The 21892-nt window shown below is 41.0% G+C and overlaps 1 pseudogene; it reads right to left on the bottom strand.

Annotated features, from left to right (window-relative positions):
• Positions 1-7965: 7965 nt before the first annotated feature.
• On the bottom strand, positions 7966-20558 carry LOC117414302 (galactoside alpha-(1,2)-fucosyltransferase 2-like; annotated as a pseudogene).
• Between the last annotated feature and the right edge of the window lie 1334 nt (positions 20559-21892).

The raw sequence follows: 21892 nt of genomic DNA, 5'->3' as shown, positions 1-21892 counted from the left end.
CGAGAACTGTTTGGAGCGAGAGGTAAGTGTTTTGTGTTTGTTTTGCAACCGTGTGTCTTTTGTCATTGCCAGAATAATTAAACACGGATCTGGGAGCTGCAGCCCGGGGCCAGCGATTCACCCGGACTTCACCGCACCTGCACTTAATCAAGTATCACTGTTTCTAGCACCGCACCTGCACTAAGAGCACGCACTGTCCGGAGAGGTGTCTGTGTTTGTGGGTTTTGTGATTATTATTTCGGGACTGCAACCCCTTGTTTTGACGCTGGCAATACCCATTGCTGGGTAGAGCCAGCTTTATTATTTAATATTTGGTCAAGAAATAAAAAGGAACTTGAACCGTGAACTTTGTGTTTGTCCTTGTCTGGAGCACCTGCATCACCCTTTCACTACACACTGCAGCCCACACGTTCACATGTACTTACTCCCTCTCCATTCTCGTATAATCCTCATGCAGCTGTTTTTTTTCTTGTCATGCGATGCAGTTATCTAAACAAGCACTTTTTTAAGGTGTTTAGTTTTTTTTCAGTCAAAAAATGTCCAATTCAGAACGCACAAACGATTGGACACAAGAACAACCTCTTAGGGGGGCGTTTGTAAACTCAGTCTGAGATTGTCAGAGTGCACTCTGGCCGTTCGTAAACTCTCGGAGTGCTCTTTGGTGTCGTTCGGAAAACTCCGAGGAGAATCCTGTCGGAGCGCTCCGAGCACACTAGCAGCTCCAGCTTTGGAGCTGGATTGTCAGAGCGTTCAATTTCAAATGCGTGAAGGGCTTGCTGTGATGGATGCGGGTATGAAGATGCCATGGATACGATTTTACAACACGCACCAACATCCACTGTAGTGCACATACAGGTTAAGAAACACATGTAAAATGCATACAGTGCGATAAATCAATACATTATTTTATAATAGTGATCAATTACTCCACTTTGATACATTATAACTGCAGATTGCAGGTCTTGTTAAATAAATTGATATAAAATAGACGCCGACTTCTCTGGGGCTGCTGGTATGAAACATCGTAAATCAATGCTATTGTTCTAGCCAGTGACCAATGGCGATACTAGTTTTATTTTTTTTTAAAGACAATCCCCGATTAATCCACCTATTTGTAACGTTATAGAACACAGTATTGAATAAAACAATGTATTAGCTAACGAATTAGGGTTTCTAACATGAAAAATAATAAATCAAAGTAGAAGCAATATATATAAATATATATAAAATATTTTAAAACTAGTCCTGCACAAGGCCCTTTCACGCAATGATTTGAACTATCGCATTTCATGTTTTACCACATCAAAAAACTGAAAAAAGGCATAGCAATTTTATGTATTTTAAAAATTTTAAAATAACCCTAAAGTTGCACAATATCACAGTAAGAATTATTCTATTAAGATCTATAATTTGCTCAAAACAACGTGGTGCAGCAGTTTGCTTGGTTTAGACTACAATATGCATGAGCAGCAGGCAATTTCAGGAAGGACTTGGGTGATATAAAGTAGCTGACAGGTCAGACAAATGCATTAATCTAATTAATAGTGATATGTACAGTAAGTGTCAAATAGGGGTGTCTCTCTAAGTTGAATCGTGTAAAAATATGAAGTCATTTTTTCGTAAGACTGCTCAGACTGAGGCCAGCAGCAAGCTTCTACGTTCTGTAGATAGGAAAAAACTGCTCCCCGGGACTCCTTATTTCCCACATCTTTTTGCGTGAGCGAGGATGGAAGAAGCTGCTGAGTTTACCATCTCACTCTTATAGTATCTCTGCTCTCTCTCACCTTGCGCTCTCCATCGCTGTTTGCATTGTACCCCTAACAAGACAGTTGCAACCTGGCAGTTCTGGTAACTATCGACTAAATTCAATTTATTAAATTCTTTGTTTTTTATTTATATACAGTGCCTTGCGAAAGTATTCGGCCCCCTTGAACTTTGCGACTTTTTGCCACATTTCAGGCTTCAAACATAAAGATATGAAACTGTAATTTTTTGTGAAGAATCAACAACAAGTGGGACACAATCATGAAGTGGAAAGAAATTTATTGGATATTTCAAACTTTTTTAACAAATAAAAAACTGAAAAATTGGGCGTGCAAAATTATTCAGCCCCCTTAAGTTAATACTTTGTAGCGCCACCTTTTGCTGCGATTACAGCTGTAAGTCACTTGGGGTATGTCTCTATCAGTTTTGCACATCGAGAGACTGAAATTTTTGCCCATTCCTCCTTGCAAAACAGCTCGAGCTCAGTGAGGTTGGATGGAGAGCATTTGTGAACAGCAGTTTTCAGTTCTTTCCACAGATTCTCGATTGGATTCAGGTCTGGACTTTGACTTGGCCATTCTAACACCTGGATATGTTTATTTGTGAACCATTCCATTGTAGATTTTGCTTTATGTTTTGGATCATTGTCTTGTTGGAAGACAAATCTCCGTCCCAGTCTCAGGTCTTTTGCAGACTCCATCAGGTTTTCTTCCAGAATGGTCCTGTATTTGGCTCCATCCATCTTCCCATCAATTTTAACCATCTTCCCTGTCCCTGCTGAAGAAAAGCAGGCCCAAACCATGATGCTGCCACCACCATGTTTGACAGTGGGGATGGTGTGTTCAGGGTGATGAGCTGTGTTGCTTTTACGCCAAACATAACGTTTTGCATTGTTGCCAAAAAGTTTGATTTTGGTTTCATCTGACCAGAGCACCTTCTTCCACATGTTTGGTGCGTCTCCCAGGTGGCTTGTGGCAAACTGTAAACGACACTTTTTATGGATATCTTTAAGAAATGGCTTTCTTCTTGCCACTCTTCCATAAAGGCCAGATTTGTGCAGTATACGACTGATTGTTGTCCTATGGACAGAGTCTCCCACCTCAGCTGTAGATCTCTGCAGTTCATCCAGAGTGATCATGGGCCTCTTGGCTGCATCTCTGATCAGTCTTCTCCTTGTATGAGCTGAAAGTTTAGAGGGACGGCCAGGTCTTGGTAGATTTGCAGTGGTCTGATACTCCTTCCATTTCAATATTATCGCTTGCACAGTGCTCCTTGGGATGTTTAAAGCTTGGGAAATCTTTTTGTATCCAAATCCGGCTTTAAACTTCTCCACAACAGTATCTCGGACCTGCCTGGTGTGTTCCTTGTTCTTCATGATGCTCTCTGCGCTTTAAACGGACCTCTGAGACTATCACAGTGCAGGTGCATTTATACGGAGACTTGATTACACACAGGTGGATTCTATTTATCATCATTAGTCATTTAGGTCAACATTGGATCATTCAGAGATCCTCACTGAACTTCTGGAGAGAGTTTGCTGCACTGAAAGTAAAGGGGCTGAATAATTTTGCACGCCCAATTTTTCAGTTTTTTATTTGTTAAAAAAGTTTGAAATATCCAATAAATTTCATTCCACTTCATGATTGTGTCCCACTTGTTGCTGATTCTTCACAAAAAATTACAGTTTCATATCTTTATGTTTGAAGCCTGAAATGTGGCAAAAGGTCGCAAAGTTCAAGGGGGCCGAATACTTTCGCAAGGCACTGTAGCTGTCCGATGGGCTCTGGAAAAAAAAAAAAAAACTGCCGCTATCACACTCAGTTTCTATGGCCAGTAAAAATAAAGTGTTGACTGAACTCCTAGCCTTTGCAAAAAGTACATGCAATTCCCCAAGCCTGGCTTGACAGGGGGGGTTACACAGCTAAGAGAAGTCACTCCCCCTCGCTGACTTTGGGCAATACATTTCTCAACCCTGACTGACCTGTATCTGACTTCTGAAATGTTTCCCTGCAGGATTCAGAGCCCTGCGCAGACGGAGCAGGTGCTGGTGGAGGTGGGGAAGATGATTGGCTCGTACCCTTTCAAATTCCAGGGCGCCCGCATCCTGTCGGGGGTGGAGGAGGGGGCATACGGCTGGATCACCATCAACTACCTGCTCAGCTCCTTCATCAAGGTAAGGCAGTGATCTGACTGCCTGGGTGGCACTGGGAGGGAGGCAGTGAGGTTCAGTGATTAAAGCCCATCTTGCTCGTTTGGTTGTTAGTAGCTTATTGATCCCAGAATCTCATCAAGCAGCTTCTTGAAGGATCCCAGGGTGTCAGCTTCAACATTACTGGGGAGTTGGTTCCAGACCCTCACAATTCTCTGTGTAAAAAAAGTGCCTCCTATTTTCTGTTCTGAATGCCCCTTTATCTAATCTCCATTTATGACCCCTGGTCCTTGTTTCTTTTTTCAAGTCAAAAAAGTCCCTTGGGCCGACATTGTCTATAACTTTTTTAGGATTTTGAATGCTTGAATCAGATCACCACGTAGTCTTCTTTGTTCAAGACTGAACAGATTCAATTCTTTTAGCCTGTCTGCATACGACATGCCTTTTAAACCCGGGATAATTCTGGTTGCTCTTCTTTGCACTCTTTCCAGAGCAGCAATATCCTTTTTGTAACGAGGTGACCAGAACGGAACACAATATTCTAGGTGAGGTCTTACTAATGCATTGTAAAGTTTTAACATTACTTTCCTTGATTCAACACTTCTCACAATATATCCGAGCATCTTGTTGGCCTTTTTTATAGCTTCCCCACATTGTCTAGATGAAGACATTTCTGAGTCAACATAAACTCCTAGGTATTTTTCATAGATTCCTTCAATTTCAGTACCTCTCATATAATATTCATAATGCACATTTTTATTGCCTGCGTGCAATACTTTACACTTTTCTCTATTAAATGTCATTTGCCATGTCTGCCCAGTTCTGAATGCTGTCTAGATCATTTTGAATGACCTTTGCTGCTGCAACAGTGTTTGCCACTCCTCCTATTTTTGTGTCATCTGCAAATTTAACAAGTTTGCTTACTAAACCAGAATCTAAATCATTAATGTAGATTAGGAAAAGCAGAGGACCAAATACTGATCCCTGTGGTACACCACTGGTTACCTCGCTCCATTTTGAGGTTTCTCCTCTAATCAGTACTTTCTGTTTTCTACATGTTAACCACTCCCTAATCCATGTGCATGCATGTCCTTGAATCCCTACTGCGTTCAGTTTGAGAATTAATCTTTTACGCGGGACTTTGTCAAAATCTAAATAAACCATGTCACAATGCTTTGCAATTATCCATTGTCGATGTTGCATCCTCAAAAAAATCAAGCAGGTTAGTTAGACACAACCTCCCTTTCCTAAAAACTGTCTCCCAGGATATTGTAACCATATAGGTAATTTTCCATTTTGGATCTTATTATAGTTTCCATAAGTTTACATATAATAGAAGTCAGGCTTATTGGTCTGTAGTTACCTGGTTCGATTTTGTCTCCTTTTTTGTGGATCAGTATTACGTTTGCAATTTTCCAGTCTGTCGGTACAACCCCCGTGTCAAGAGACTGTTGCATGATCTTGGTTAGCGGTTTGTTATTAACTTCTTTCATTTCTTTGAGTACTATTGGGAGGATACGAACACACGGCGTACACACACAGCTTCCTGTCCTACGGGAAAATGCAGTTCAGGAACTCTGTCCTTGCCAAGCTTGTGAAGGTAACTCAGGTCAATCCAGCTAGTCCTGCTCTTCTTGGGAGAATCAGTTCCTCAAGGAGCTCCTCTTACAGTGTTTGTTGGACTTCTCTAAAGGAAGCTGCTTCCCAGCACAGTGTGAATGTAATCATAGAATTACGTTGGGCAGCGGAGTATTTTAATTCAGGGACATTAAAGTTTTTTCTTTCACCAGGAAAACAACATAGCCAAGCCAATGGTCCACCCCTACTTCCCCACTGGCTTAATACCACGCTGGGAGAGATCTTTCATTCCCCCTGCCCCACTAAGCCAGAGCCCTACCTCCCTGACAGTAGAGTGACGTTCACGGGCAATGGAAGCCCCGCGCAGTGCGAGTCGCTCATCAAAACCCTCTTCAACTGTTCCGCCTGCGCCGGGAAGCCAGAGTGCTCCTTCGATGGGGTCTGTCAACCTTCAGTGCGTGGCAACTTCTTTGTAATTCTCTGGCATCCCTGGGCTGCTGTTTTTACAGCTTTCATACCAGTTAGTCTCCTGACAATGACTTTGTTTGATGTGCAATTTAGATAGCAAAATAACAAGGTGGGGGCACGTCCCCAAGAGGTGACTCGGATATGAATTGTTGTTATTGTTGTTTCTCTTCAGGCCTTCTCTGCGTTTTTCTACACGTTTGACTTTCTTAAGCTGGCTCCACGGTCCTCTCTGGATGTTATGAAGAAAACCACTGAAGAATTCTGCAAGAGAGACTGGAGCAGCGTGCGTATCGGGGGTGGGGCGGGGCAGGGACTCACTGCAGAATCACACTTCAGAAATAATCCAAACCTCAGCATCAAGGCTATTGTATGGCTGAAGGATAGGGTTCTTATCTACAGTTGGATATCTGTTCCATAAAACCTTTAGCTGATAAAACATTTGCAAGCTGTTCTTCTGGTTATCGTCCAGCTGAGTTGTTTGATCCATAACCACCCTGTGCTGAAAGTGCTGCATCTGTGTTTTTGCTGTAGCTGAAGACAGACTTTCCCACAGAGAAGGAGAATAATCTGAGAGAGTACTGCGCCACCAGCTATTACATCACCACTCTACTGGCTGATGCCTACAAGTTTGACAACCAATCATGGAACAAGATCGTCTTTGAGAAGAAGGTGAGGGTGAGGGAGTTTCAGTCCGTGCAGCGATCAAACCTCGCGCCAACAAACTAATAAACTGCAAGCGAAACAGCAGCAGCTTTTCTTCTTCAGACTTGAACCAGCTGAAGATCGTTCTAATGTTATCTTACTCTCTTTTGTTGCGTCTCCTTCCGCAGGGCTGCAAAATAACTGGTGCTACGTGTTCCCCTCGTTCACTCGAGCCCTCCTCTCTTTCAGGCCGATGACACCGATATCTGCTGGATGCTGGGCTACACGCTGAACTTGACCAACCTAATCCCCACTGAGACCCCTGCGAGGTGAAAGGGCATGGCTACAGCGTGCGGGCCACCTCGGTCTTCTTCATCGTACTGGTCATTGCGCTGAGCCTGCTGGCCCTGGTAGTGCAGTGCTACACTCAGTGCCGCCGCAGCTTCAACTCACACCAGTCAGCAACTGAGTCACCAAAAAGGGGACAGTGAAGAAGAGGAGGAGGAGGGGGACGAGGTCTGGTTAATATAGAGGCCAAGTATGGATTTGTCCCCATCCTGGTTTTTGATGCTGAAATGACAGCAATGGTACGGGTACTTCAGCAAAAAAATGATTTTACTGTATTTTAGTGGAGCTCTGTGCATGGCACAACATTTTATAAACTATCCTGTATCATTCGAAACTTAAGGATCTGAAATCTAAATACTCCATTTCTGTCTTCAATTGTACAGTGTATGATTACATTTTTTATATAAATATATATTGTAGTATATTTGGATTTCTTGGTTTTGGTATGTTTCTGTTATATAGTGTTATATTTATACCGGTTCAGAGGTCTCTATTGGTATTTCTGTTTATTGGATATATATATAATACTGTAGAAGTGTTCTCTTAGGGGAAATAGATGCACAACTATATTACTCTAAAAATGAATAATATTGATTTCTAGTCTTTAACTGTGGTTTCGGTGTTTTCTCTTCAGATGTAAATGAGGAAAGGTTGACACTTTTGCAATAAAAGGCTTTCCTGTGATGCATGTGATGTGACATGTTTCTATCATGAAACCATCCCCGTCCAGAATAGCCCCTTTAGTTTGCATGGGGTTTTCTCTTAAGCAATAGCATGTCTGTCCGAGTGCTCATTTAACAATGCTCTGCTGTCACCTGCTGATCCTTGAAAGAAGCCTAAAACTCGTGGTGAAAACGAGGATGCTTTTCATATCCTGCCATGTTCACACTGTGCCTTTCCAATGATTCACCCTCTTTGATATCCTGCTTTACCATTCTTATCAGTGTGTTACCATGCTAACCAATTCCTTTCTCTGCCATGCACTGCACTACACATTGCACACTTTAACTCCAGGGTGTTATTATAATAATAATAATAATCTTTATTAATAAAGACAAATGATCACAAAGCACTTAACAAAAGTATCGAAACAGATCAAATAGCATCTAATATACCCAAAATGTTAAAAGCTCTGGTATTTCATCTTTCAAGTTTATTCACAATTTTCTTTTTTTTAAAGTCAGTTTTGTGTCATTCTTCCTCACATTTGGAAACTCTGTAATATAAATCTATCTTTATAACAACAAACAAACTATCCGAAACACAGTAGAATGACAGAAAATAAAATTATAAAAACAATAGAAAAGTTAAACAGTAGTTCCTCTACATGGATTCCCACCATACCTTCCTGAAATATAATGCAGAACTTAAACAAAAACCCAGACAACCTGTTAAAAGTAATAACATATAAGAACATACATAAGAAGGTTTACAAACCGAACCAGGTAACTACAGACCAATAAGCCAGACTTCTATCATATGTAAACTTATGGAAAATATAAGAAGATCCAAAATGGAAAATTTGACCTTGGCTGCTGCAACAGTATTTGCCACTCCTCCTATTTTTGTGTCGTCTGCAAATTTAACAAGTTTGCTTACTATACCAGAATCTAAATCATTAATGTAGATTAGGAATAGCAGAGGACCTAGTACTGATCCCTGTGGTACACCACTGGTTACCTCGCTCCATTTTGAGGTTTCTCCTCTAATCAGTACTTTCTGTTTTCTACATGTTAACCAGTCCCTAATCCATGTGCATGCATTTCCTTGAATCCCTACTGCGTTCAGTTTGAGAATTAATCTTTTATGCAGTACTTTGTCAAAAGCTTTCTGGAAATCTAAATAAACCATGTCGTATGCTTTGCAATTATCCATTGTCGATGTTGCATCCACAAAATAATCAAGCAGGTTAGTTAGACATGATCTCCCTTTCCTTAAACCATGCTGACTGTCTCCCAGGATATTGTTACCATATAAGTAATTTTCCATTTTGGATCTTATTATAGTTTCCATAAGTTTACATACAATAGAGGTCAGACTTATTGATCTGTAGTTACCTGGTTTGGTTTTGTCTCCCTTTTTGTGGATCGGTATTAAGTTTGCAATTTTCCAGTCTGTCGGTACAACCCTGTGTCAAGAGACTGTTGCATGATCTTGGTTAGCGGTTTGTAAATAACTTCTTTCATTTCTTTGAGTACTATTGGGAGGATCTCATCCGGCCCAGGGGATTTGTTTATTTTAAGAGCTGCTTAAAAGAAACACATTTTAAGCAGCTGTGTTATTATATGTTCTATAATATATGTTATATTATATGTTATATAATATAACATATATAACAAAAATAACTGGACTGCGGATAAACTCTGGTCAGGAGGGAGCTATACTTTGTGGTGGCAAAATAAGTTGAGGAGTTAAGGAAGTTAATAAATCCACTCCATATCTCTTCAAATAGAGCCGGTTCCTTTTGCAAATCCTATGAGCAAATATTCCCAAACCACATAGATATATTTGGGGAGTTATCATTTTTCCAACAAAGAGCAATACATTTATCAGCTGTTATTAGTGCCATCTTAATAAATCAAACATCCCCAATGCCCATATTTGTCACTAAAGACATATCGCCAAGACATACCAGGCGTGGCTCAGGTGGTACAATGATGTTTGTTATCTGAGAAACTGTTTGAAATATTGTTCTGGGTTGTAATGTATCCTGCGGATCAGACTGAATTGCAATAATCAATGATGCCTTTCTTTCTTAACAATCTCTCCCGGCTGATGCAGCTGTCTTCCATTTCACTAATTCTGCTTTCAGCCTATTCTACTATTTGAAGGCTGGTGTTCACATCTTTACAGAGTTTTCTGAATTCAGCCAAAACTGTCCCCATTTCACTCGCCTCCTTGTTTGGCATGGAATACCATTCTCTCTTGTTTTGTTCTCCAAGCTTTTTTGGTTTAAACTTTTTTTATTTTTAAATTTGGAATCGGCAATTATTTTTACCCATTTTCTCCCAATTTGAAATTTCCAATTGTTTTTAAGACCTTGTCTCAGTGCTGCAGCTCCCATATTGATTTGGCAGAGATGAAGGCAAGCATGCGTGTCCTCTGAAGCGCGTGCTGTCAGTGAGTCCTCCTAATTTTTGGCCAAGTTGTTCATTGTTACAAGTGAAGTAGAGCAATTCATCGATCTATGGTTTGATTGAATTCAGAAGGGGTGAAAGGTCAGCTGGGATCCCATGCCATTCAGGAAGGAAGGCAGCTTCATACTTGAATTCTTTCAGGAATGGTGATTCAGGGAGTGTGAAGTTGGAGAGATAAACCATCTCCCCACCAACAAGGTACCCAGCCCAGTAGCCAAATGTCCCAATAGTCATGATGGTGTGATTGCAGTGAGCAAGAATAGCAAAGTCCTTTGCTGGGTTTGATTCATTTCCATCACCAGAGAAACACACATCTCCTTTAGAAGCATCAATGTTCTCTTTGCACCACTCCATGCCATTGCTGGTTACCACAAACACAGGTTCTTGATACTTGTTCCTGAAATAAGACATGGCTTTATCAATGTAGGCCTTATCTGCTATCACTCCCTTCCATGCGTCTCTCATAACATGCACATAGTCCCCCCTTCGCACATGGACTCCAATGAAGGTGACATTTTCCCGACTCCCTTTAATACCTTCTAGGTACTGGTTGGCCTCGTCTTTGAGGAAATCATGGAAGGTGAATTCCCTAAGGATGTCTTCTTTAATATGATGGTAGAAGGTCCAAGAGCAAGGATAGCCTGTTAGCTTCACATAATCCCCAGGAATGTTTTAATACTCATTGGACATCCAGTCATGGAGCGCGTAATGTTTCCATTGTATGTTTTTGTTAATTTTACTATGAAGCACAGGTAAAGTGATCTTGAAGATTGGTGCTAAGTACTCATGCATCTCTGGAAGTATGTATGCTTGGTGATTGTTTTGCTTAGCCAAGGCATACAGAGTTGCATACTCACCCATTTGATTGCCAAGACGGCCAATTGAGTTTACAGTCCATATCCCTCGATCCTTTCTAATAGTGGTCATTGTTGATTTGGAACTTGATTCTAATTGATCCATCTTCAGGATTTGCTGTTTATTAAATATTTCAATGACTCCATATGAGAAGGACATTATGAAGATACATAGTAGAAACAGTAAGAAAATACTTGGTTTCCAAGTCATTGGCTTTTCAAGTTTCATTTGTTTTCTTTGGTATCCTAAAAAGAGTAAAAGAAAATGTATGTAAGTGTTTTTGATAAAGAAAACCACCACCCACTTTCCTGTAAATATGCATGTGTGTGTGTTTAGCAGGGATGGGGTTAATCTCCAGCTCTATCCCTGATTGAATGCCCAGCTGCATCCTATTAAAGGGAGGTTTGTTTGGTGTGTAGTAGAGGGATACAGGAGTAGCAGGCTGTGGTGATGGTATGTTGTTTGCATTTGATTGTTTGAACCTTTTTGTTTTGTATTTTCTTTTGAAAGCTTAATTTTGTTAGTGAATAAATATGTATACGATGTTTCTTTGACAACAGTAGAGAAGCTGGAAGCTTTAATCAGTTCATACATCAGGGAATGGTTGGGAGTTCCACGCTGCCTCAGCAGAGTGGGACTTTATGGTAAAGGAATACTGCAACTAACAACTACTGCAACTAAAGGAATACTGCAACTAACAACTACTGCAACTAAATGACATTAGTAGAGTCACGTGACAAATGCGTAAGGGAGGCAGCACCTGTATTGAAAACTGGAAGAAAGTGGGCTGCAAAGAAAACTGTGGAGGATGCAAAGGCTGCCCTTCGAATTGGTGATATCATGGGGCAAGTTCAGCATGGAAGAGGGGGTCTTGGTCTCAGTTCAGCTCCTCCTACATGGCACAAGGCAGCCCCAGCTCAACGGAGGAAGCTGGTAGTCAACGAGATGTTAAAGCAGGAGGAGAGGATGAGGTGTATAAAGTCCATTTCCCAGGCCAAGCAGGGAGAATGGATGAGATGGGAGAGTGTGGAACAACGCAAGATTGGCTGGCAAGACCTATGGTCAATGGAACAGAGCAGGATCAGTTTCCTCATCAGGTCAACATATGATGTTCGTCCATCACCACAGAACCTAAACCTCTGGGTAGGAGAGGATCCCTCATGTCCTTTGTGTTCATCACCTGCAACATTAAGGCACATTTTGACAGGATGTAAGGTGGCTTTTAGCCAAGGATGGTTTACTTGGCGCCAGGACCAGGTGCTGCGATGTTTGGCCTTAGCATTGGAAGACACGCGTAACATGACCAATAAGTTGCCACCTGTTCCATCAAAACATTACACACAAAAGACAACATTCCTCCACCCAGGAGAGCAACCACCAAGAAAAAGTATTAAAACCAATCCTCGCCCAGGACAACTGGAAGCTGCTAGAGACTGGAAAATGCTGGCAGATGTTGGTCAACGGCTTATTTTTCCACCTGAGAGACGTCGGATTCAGTGGCCAAGAGTTGTGTCGCACAGTGAAGAACTTATCTGAAGCAGCAGAGAGGAGCAGCAACTGGCTGTGGTTGAGACGCAAAGATTCTGGCTGGGGATCTCAAGCACAATAGAAAGAAACGCTGATGTACGGGTAAATAAGCTGGGCTGAGTTGAGTGGGGGACGGACGGGGGTGATGTTGGGACGCCAGAATCACCGTCGAGCCCTCTTGAGGTGTCATGGGCTAGTCGACGAAACACCGAGGATGGAAGGTGCCCACTTGAAGACCCCAGAGATGTACCCGACTTAGCTCAATCCAGACGGTTGTCATGCTGATGCGCTGGGGAGACCGCACTGTGGTTTGATCCCCGGAGCCAGCATCGCAGCCGTTGTGTGTGCTGATGCGCTAGGGAGGCAATAAGCTGATCCCTGGAGTCAGCATTACACTTCAGCCATCAACACCAGACAGAAGGATATCTACATCATCATATGGAAGGAAGCACAAATGGATGGAGACACATATGGATCACATTAGTTTACTGTAAAGCTATGTCTTAGTTGGTGCTTATCTTGGTGAGAGCTGAGTTCAAATCAGCATGAAGTTTTAACATCTACTTTTGTGTAATTGAAATCCTTGTGATGGGGGTTGGTGGGTGTAGCGCCTGTGGGACCAGACGTGACGACACAGACAGGCAGGAAGTGAGGCTTGACCTGTGCACCAGCAAGGCAGGGCTGGGCAGGGTTTTATTAATTCACAAATAAACTAACAAAAAGAATCCCCGGGAATATCAACTATGATAAGCCCGGGTTGAAAATAAAATAAATAAACAAAACAAACAGGTCTCGCACACTGAAAAGCGCTGTTGTTGCTGCCTGCTCTCTCATGCTGCCAGTGGTCAAGAGGACGAATTACCGCCGCTATCAGCTGTCCTCCTGCCACAGTCCTACTGAACTTAATTGCAAGGTTCTGCCTCCGAGTTTCCATTCTGCCACTGCACCACCTGGCTGGGTTTGCAACCTTTTCACAGTTATCTTATTCTATGTTGGCATCCCTGAATAGATGCACATTGATCTTGAGCTCTGGTGCACAGAGTGGCTGGGTGTGGTACAGTTCTCACTTTAGTGGCTCAGGTGTTGTGTCTCCCCATTGGTGGTGAAAAATAACAGGTGTTATATTTTATTTATTTTCCTTTTTTTTTTTACAGTACTTCCTGATAAATGCTCTGCAGCTATTGTGCAGTACTCTTCTTTTTGTAATAATAAATGATCTGGCTAGGAACAGCAAAGCTACATTGTCTTCAATTGAAAGGGACAATATATGGCAAATATTTGTGTCTTCCCCTACTTGTTACCTCTCTAAAGCTGAGGGGCTCTACAATAACACTCATCTATTCTCTTTATTCCATGTGGATTTTGCTTCCCTAGGAATAGTTGGTGGTTTAAATAAAAATTCTGAAAAGAATGCTATATGACGGCTTTGACGGCGTAGCCAAATGTTTTTTTTCGTTTCATTTCGTTTCTCTCTCGCTGCTCTCGCTCCTAACACCCACCTTGAGTGTAGAGAGCTGCAGGCTTAATTTGGGAGATGGCCACCTACACAAGGTTTTTAATTACCATGGATGGGCTTCCCCTCCACACTACCAAACAAAAACAAACATTTGGCTACGCCGTCAAATTTATAAAACAATAAACCATAACAATAACAAACACAGCGTACACCGTCATATTTTCACAATAACTAAATCATAATAATAATAAACCACAAATACAAAATAATAAACTGCACAGGGGCGGAGGGGAGACCCCGTTCTAAAAATAAACAAATAATAGGAGGCTGTGTGGTCCAGTGGTTAAAGAAAAGGGGCTTGTAATTAGGAGGTCTCCGGTTCAAAGCCCACCTCAGCCACTGACATTGTGTGACCCTGAGCAAGTCACTTAACCTCCGTCTTTCGGGCGAGACGTAGTTGAAAGTGACTCTGCTGCTGATGCATAGTTCACACACCCTAGTCTCTGTAAGTCGCCTTGGATAAAGGCGTCTACTAAATAAACTAATAATAATAATAATAATAATATGGAATACAATAATAACATAATAAGATTAAAAGTATAGATTGGTTATTTTTAACATTAAAATTCTGCTTGACAATACTGTACTCACAAAAATCAGGGAGTGTTCTCAGCACATGTTTACAGTTAAACCATTGTTAATATGAAGGAAACAAATGTTACATTCAGTAGTTCGGGACAAACACCAATCACAAAATGTTTTAGTACAAATATTTATTGTGGAGAATGCGGAGTATGCGATTTTACAGAGAAGTATGTTGTATATACACATTCATTTGGCATCAAACCTAGCTTGGTTTGAGGGCTCGCTGCCTGGCCGAATGGCCAAAAAGAACAAGCCAGTCTCAATAATGCCATGATTAGTATTGAATATAGCCCACTTGAAGGTTTAGTCAACCTTTAACAAATGATCATCAGCATGCAGGAGAGGAAAACAAAACCCATTTTTGGGAAATAAACCTCTGGGAATCCATGGCTGATTCGATTGCCCTTCCTCCAGGCAGGCTACTAACGCTTAAGAGCACATTCTTGTAAAAGCATTTTTAGGATCTGTAATATTTGTTCTAATGTAAACTTGGTAAGCACTGGAGGACCAACAACCTAACCGTTTGATAAAGGAGCCTGGAACTCCATGGCGAGAAGCTGCTACGATTCTGATGGAATGACCGGAGAACGGCTCAGCTGAGAATCCGGACCTGGAAATAATCAGGTGAAAAGGTGAAAGAAGAACCAATGTCGGGTGATGATTATTCAGCTTTCGTTAATAAACAGCGGGCCTGAGGGTGATGCACCCTGAGAAAGATGGAGATGGATAAGAGAGAAAAGGGGTCATATGGGCCAACATGGGAGTTTAATTTATAAACAAAATTGAAAAGCGTTCCCTAATCTTCCCGGTTATTTTTACTTCTTTTGAGCAGGAAGGAAAAGATATCAGATGAGGTGATTGCTAGGTTAGAGATGAAGGGGTGAATCTGGGGGTTGAATTTGAGAGTGATGTAGACTCTGAGCACCTAAGGAACCCAAGAAGGCTAAGAGAAAAGGGCTTTAAGGTTTAATCGAAAACAGGGAGGAGTAGCTGGAGCAGATGAGAGGCACCAAGAGAGTACGTTGATGGTGATAGGTAGGCTAGCAGGGGGAGAAAGAGATTCTGATCGTTGAAGCCCTTTCAGGATTAATGAAATTTGTAAGTTACTGAGTGTAGAGCTGGGACACCGAAAATGAGTTTGTAGAAAAACTGGGTGCCGGAAATTGAAATCTTATAGCTCCAATTTTAAGGGACATAATATAGGATGACACTACGGGCACTGAAAATGAAGGGAAGGTAATGTTGAATGGAAAGTGAATTTTTTAAATAAATTCCAGGATGACCAGTACGTTTGCAGTGATTGGGGAGTGATGCTGAGAAGAGTTGTTTCTTGAGCCTGCAGAATCAGGGAATGCAGCGGGTGGCTCACATGAATGTCAGGTCTGAAAAGGGAGGAATCTCATTTGGCAGGCAGTCGTCTTCGGGAGCTAATGCTCAATCTCTGTGTTTGGAAACGGGAAAGAGAATCGTGATTATAGTCAGGTGGCAGAGAATGTGTTGAGGTCTGAAAATGAACTGATGAGTAACAGATAAACAGGTAATCCTTCTGAATATGCTCATTATATGGTGGGAGGATGAACGACCTTGTTAATGATTTGGACTGTAGCTGAATTATTTGAGTGGAGAAGAATGGATTTTTGAGCCCAGGAAGACTCCCAAAAGGAATGTGGCTACAACAAATGGATACATTTTGCGCAATGACAAGGAGTGATCGGGTATAGTAATGATACTGAATTCGTCCGGCCATGGAGCAGAAAACCATTTTCCCTTGTAGTATCCTCCAAAGCCAAGAGAGGGAGCTGCATATGTGAACAGTTGAATGTCTTCGTGCAGCAGGAGACAGTCGTCATAAAAGAAAGTAATGCCGTTCCATTCTTTTAGTAGGAGCTCCCACAGGCGGAGTTCCAATGAGTATGACATCATTGAGGGAATCAAATCAAGAGAAGGTAGAAGATAAAAGCTCTGCCTTGAGGAATTATCCTCATTGCAAAGCATATGACATGGTTTATTTAAAATTTCCAGAAAGCTTTTGACAAAGTCCCGCATAAAAGATTAATTTCTCAAACTGAACCCAGTAGGGATTCGAGGAAATGCATGCACATGGATTAGGGAGTGGTTAACATGTAGAAAACAGAAAGTACTGATTAGAGGAGAAACCTCAAAATGGAGCGAGGTAACCAGTGGTGTACCACAGGGATCAGTATTAGGTCCTTGTTAAATTTGCACACGACACAAAAATAGGAGGAGTGGCAAACACTGTTGCAGCAGCGAAGGTCATTCAAAATGATCTGGACAGCATTCATAACTGGGCAAGCACATGTCAAATGACATTTAATTGCAAAGTGTAAAGTACTGCATGCAGGCAATAAAAATGTGCATTATAAATATCATATGGAAGATACTGAAACTGAAGGAATCTATGAAAAAGACCTAGGAGTTTAAGTTGACTCAGAAATGTCTTCATCTAGACAATGTGGGGAAGCTATAAAAAAGGCCAACAAGATGCTCGGATATATTGTAAGACGTGTTGAATTTAAATCAGGGGAAGTAATGTTAAAACTTTACAATGCCTTTACAACTTTACAATGTTAAGACCTCACCTAGAATATTGTGTTCAGTTCTGGTCACCTCGCTACAAAAAGGATATTGCTGCTCTAGAAAGAGTGCAAAGAAGAGCAACCAGAATTATCCCAGGTTTAAAAGGCATATCGTATGCAGACTGGCTAAAAGAAATTAAGCTATTCAGTCTTGAACAAAGAAGACTACGTGGTGATCTGATTCAAGCATTCAAAATCCTAAAAGGTATTGACAATGTCGACCCAGTGGACTTTTTTGAGAAGAAACCAGGACCAGGGGTCACAACTGAAAATTAGATAAAGGGGCATTCAGAACAGAAAATAGGAGGCACTTTTTTACACAAAGAATTGTGAGGGTCTGGAACCAACACCTCAGTAATGTTGTTGAAGCTGACACCCTGGGATCCTTCAAGAAGCTGCTTGATTAGATTCTGGGATCAATAAGCTACTAACAACCAAACAAGCAAGATGGGCTGAATGGCCGCCTCTCGTTTGCAAACCCTCCCATGCTCCCATGTAGTTTAAATGGCCAAGGAGGGACAGAAGATTGCGTTTGGTAGGAGGGGGACCGGACAGAAAAGTGGAAATAGAAACAATACGATCCCCTGAGGACAGGCTCAATGGGCATGATTTTAAATATGTTTGAAATATTGACTTAGCCAGCCATGCGTTTTTCCCAGCAATTTTGATTAAGAATATGGCGTGGTCGATTTGCATATTGCAGAGAGAAATCTTCGTGAGGGATTAAACTATTGATGCTGGGTGTGGTGGAGTTATGGGGAGCAGAAATGAAGGAAGTTACAGGCGGAATAGCACAGGTTCCTTCATTGAAGTTATTCAGAGTATGCAGTATTGCGGCCCTGACTGGTATTCAAAGAAATGGGAACTCTTTTGAAAGGGTTTGAATAAACTGCCGATAAGCTAAAAGAAGAAAATCATCTCACAGAGAAGGGACCACTATGGGGGCCTGCTGGACACCCATAGCGGCCAGGGAGGTCACTGCAGGGGCCTGCTGGATGCCTGCGTTGAGGGGAGGGTAACCTAAAAGGTTATGTTTGGAAGACCGCTGGGAAGGGCGGAAGAGTGAATGGAAAAGCGGGGCCCTGCTGCTCAACCGTTTGAGGTAAGGAATAGAAGGGGGCTGCGGGGCCCTGTTGAAGCCCGCAGCTGGAAGGAAACCGTTTGACAGAGAAGGGAGCACTATGGGGCCTGCTGGACGCCCATAGTGGCAGAGAGGTCACTGCAGGGGCCTACCGGATGCCTACAGTGATGAGGGGGTGTAACCAGAAAGGTTACAGTTGCATGTTAGACAACAGTGGCAGGTGTCGAAACCCCAGGATGGATCGCGGGAGCAGCCGCTCCTCACTGTAAAAACAATCTCTGGATATAAATGCTCAAAACTGCTGATGAGCAGAAAGAAAAGCATTTCACAGAGAAAGGGTCACTATGAGGGCCTGCTGGACGCCCATAGTGGCCAAAGAGGTCACTGCAGGGGCCTGCCGGATGCCTACAGTGAGGGGAGGTAACCTGAAAGGTTATAGTTGAAACCAGCGATTTATAATAGTTTTAGTATAATAGTTTTATGTTAACTGCAACTATATTTTTGTAATTGCACCGTTTTCTCAGTCCACTGCACTTATCACTTGTATATTAATATCTAACGTAATGTAACTCTCACCATATTATCTGCACTTATTCAACTTGCCCCTTAATTGAATTATGTGTTGTATTTTGTACTTGTTCTTAGCTAAATATGCTCTTATTAGGACTGAAGGTATTGTATACCGTACCTGCACTTACTGTAATTGGAAACCAACTAAGAGCTTTCTAAAAATGTATTGACCTTTGACCTCTCTTTATTGGTCAGACTGGACAATTGACTGTTTTAACAGCTTAAATCACTTTACAGATTCTAGATAGACTTGTGTTTACTACTGCACATGTATAAGAAACCAACTATGGCTTTTCCAAAAATGTACTGGACCTTGACCTTTGACCTCAGGAAATTTGTGACAGCTTAAATCTCCTTACAGACTGGAGATAGGTTCAAATTTACTATTGAACATGTATAGGACACCAACTAAGAGTTTTCTAAACATGTCTTGGACTTTGATCTTTGACCTCTCGTTATTGGTCAAACTGGACAATTGACTGTTTTAACAGCTTAAATCACTTACAGACTGTGATTTTGCTTGCAGTAGCCTAAACTGTAACGCATTTGGCTCCTGAAATGTATTTAGCTCATCATCACCCTCACAAGTTTACATATGCCTGGAGGTACCATTGGTGTACCGGCCTGGTCAGTTTTATTTATTTCTATTTGTGTCTAAAGATTTGCATTTTTATCCCATTATACAGAGATATTAAAATGTCAACATTTATGTGTCCAGCTAAAGACCATTGCTGCAGTGTTGACACTTCCCCAGTTACAGATCAAAACTGCTGAAAACACAACTGTCTGTCTGCCCCCCAACACACAAGGGCACTGTGTGTGCATATGAGAGTTTCGCAAGAGTGAGGAGATGTACGAGGCAAGAGAAGTACAGTAAAGTAGTATGAATAAATTACAGAGGAGCCTGTATAGTGTCTCGACGTCACAGGATTAGAATACACCAATGGAAATTCTGTGCATTTAAATTTTGGAACCGATATCTAAGTTTAAAAAAAGAATGTTTACTCTCTGTGGCACCAATATGCTTCCGTACAAAGACACAACGCGTTGGAAGGTGAGACAGTCACTCAACTTGCTATAGAACAACACTCATTCTCATGCACTTTAACAAACATATTAATTAACTTTCCAATTAAAATACACCTGTCTCAGAAAAATATTCAAATTAAAGTCTGGTTTGATACTGTATACTCTGTTTTGGTTGGTTAACACCTTCAATCACTATTATAATGAGTTTGCAATGTGCTACAGACTCCAAAAGGGACATTTAGCTTTGTTAGTCCAGTTTTCTTTACCATTTCCTTCTACCTTGGTTACAGACAGCACATTTGCCTAGCAATTTATTTACATTGAAGCCCTTGTGTTAAGCTGAATTCTAAAAAGAGCCTTGCAACTGTTCTAGTTCTTCTCCAGGGTCCTCACACCAACATTCAGTCTGTTTCAGTACAAGTTAAAAAATAATATTTCACACTTAGTAATGATTAAAAAATAAGGTGGCATAGATAAAGGTAAAGGATATCTTGAAATAAAGGTATAAAAGTCAAGATAAAATATAAAAAGAACATAAATCAACCCATTAAGCTCCCTTCACATACAGTAAAACATAGCACCAGTTTATTATCAAGAATATGAAATAAATACTTACTGGAGAGTAAAGAGAAAATAGCTGTTGTATATTCTGTTCACGAGAGAGGTGTTTATATTAACAGTTGGTTCAACGGGTGACTGGCAGCCAATATGTACTTCCTTAAATGAGGTTCAAGTGGAGGAGGCGGGCATTTAGGAGTGCCAAAATACACCCATCTTACCTTAACACAAGCCAATCAGCATTTGTACTTATTTTGTAAGACTGAAAAGTAGGTGACAGACCCTTGAAGCAGTTTTTTGTGTCATTTATTAGTTATATTAGGATAATATGTAAGAAGGTAGTAATTTAGGCAATTATTGCAAGAAAGACTCACCTGGTTTGCACTCTGAAATGGATTGCAGCAAGCTAAGTTACCAATACCTGACGGTAGATTGTACTGCAGCAACGTTGAAAATGATTTTAAAAAAAGGTTTTAGAAGAAAAAGAAAAATAACTTTTACAGCCCTTTCTGGTTTTTTTTTTAATCTATAAGAAAATCAAAACCGTTTTGGTTGCAAAACTAATTTTCTTTTTAATAAAAAAAACTTAAAGATTGTTTGCTTGTTCCACAGAAGATATGTGAGGGGATGGAGGAATGAGATTAAAACCACTTGAAGCCATTACTGGCCTGTAAAATAACCGTTCAGCTGTTTAATGAAACATACATTTTTGTCCAGAACTTTTTTTACTGTCTGGGAAATATTGTCATGATATATGCATACAGTACTTTTCTGTTTCTAGAAGAAAAACCTTTTTTTATTGCACAACTAAATTTCTCATGATCATAGTTTGGAAGATTGTTTCTTTACTTCCTTGGAGGTAGATGTTGAGGTAGATCATATGAATGCTAAATGTTTGGTGGGTTGGTTAAATTGTCATAGCTGATAAAGGATTCCTGGATATCGTTTGGACTGGCTGGACTCTCTCATTCATCGCTGGATCAAGGACTCTTCAAGGAGTGGTGAGATAGTTTCCATTCATTTTTTTCACTGGATTGTTTTTTTTTAATTTTATTTGCTACTTTGTTTTGATGCAATGTTTTCTTTTCTTCTCTGTGGTTTTGCTCTGTTCAGGACTTTAATTACTGCTCAGTATACCTGTTTGTCTTGATCAAGGCTGAAGGGCTCATTGTCTGTCTGTACACGCTGTGTGTGTGTGTGTGTGTGTGTGTGTGTGTGTGTGTGTTCGCCTATGAAGAATCAGAAAATGTATTGTCTGGTTTAAATGATCGATTATTGTTCCTTTTGTTTTGTATTTGTAACTTAAAGATCCCGCATCCTTTTGCGCTGTTGACCCGCCTTTCCCCCTTTATTAAATGTTTTTGGCACTTAGTTCAGGGAGGTAACTTTTTCGTTAAAGTTGGCTTTTTTGCTAAAGGTGTGTTTGTTACAACGTAACATTGGTTTATATAGTGTTAAATATGAACAGTTCACATACATCTTTTCTGT

This window comes from Acipenser ruthenus, chromosome 16, assembly GCF_902713425.1.
Source record: "Acipenser ruthenus chromosome 16, fAciRut3.2 maternal haplotype, whole genome shotgun sequence".
In the NCBI taxonomy this organism is placed as follows: Eukaryota; Metazoa; Chordata; class Actinopteri; order Acipenseriformes; family Acipenseridae; genus Acipenser; species Acipenser ruthenus.
Note: the sequence above shows the minus strand (reverse complement) of the source record. Positions and strands in the feature narration are given on the sequence as shown.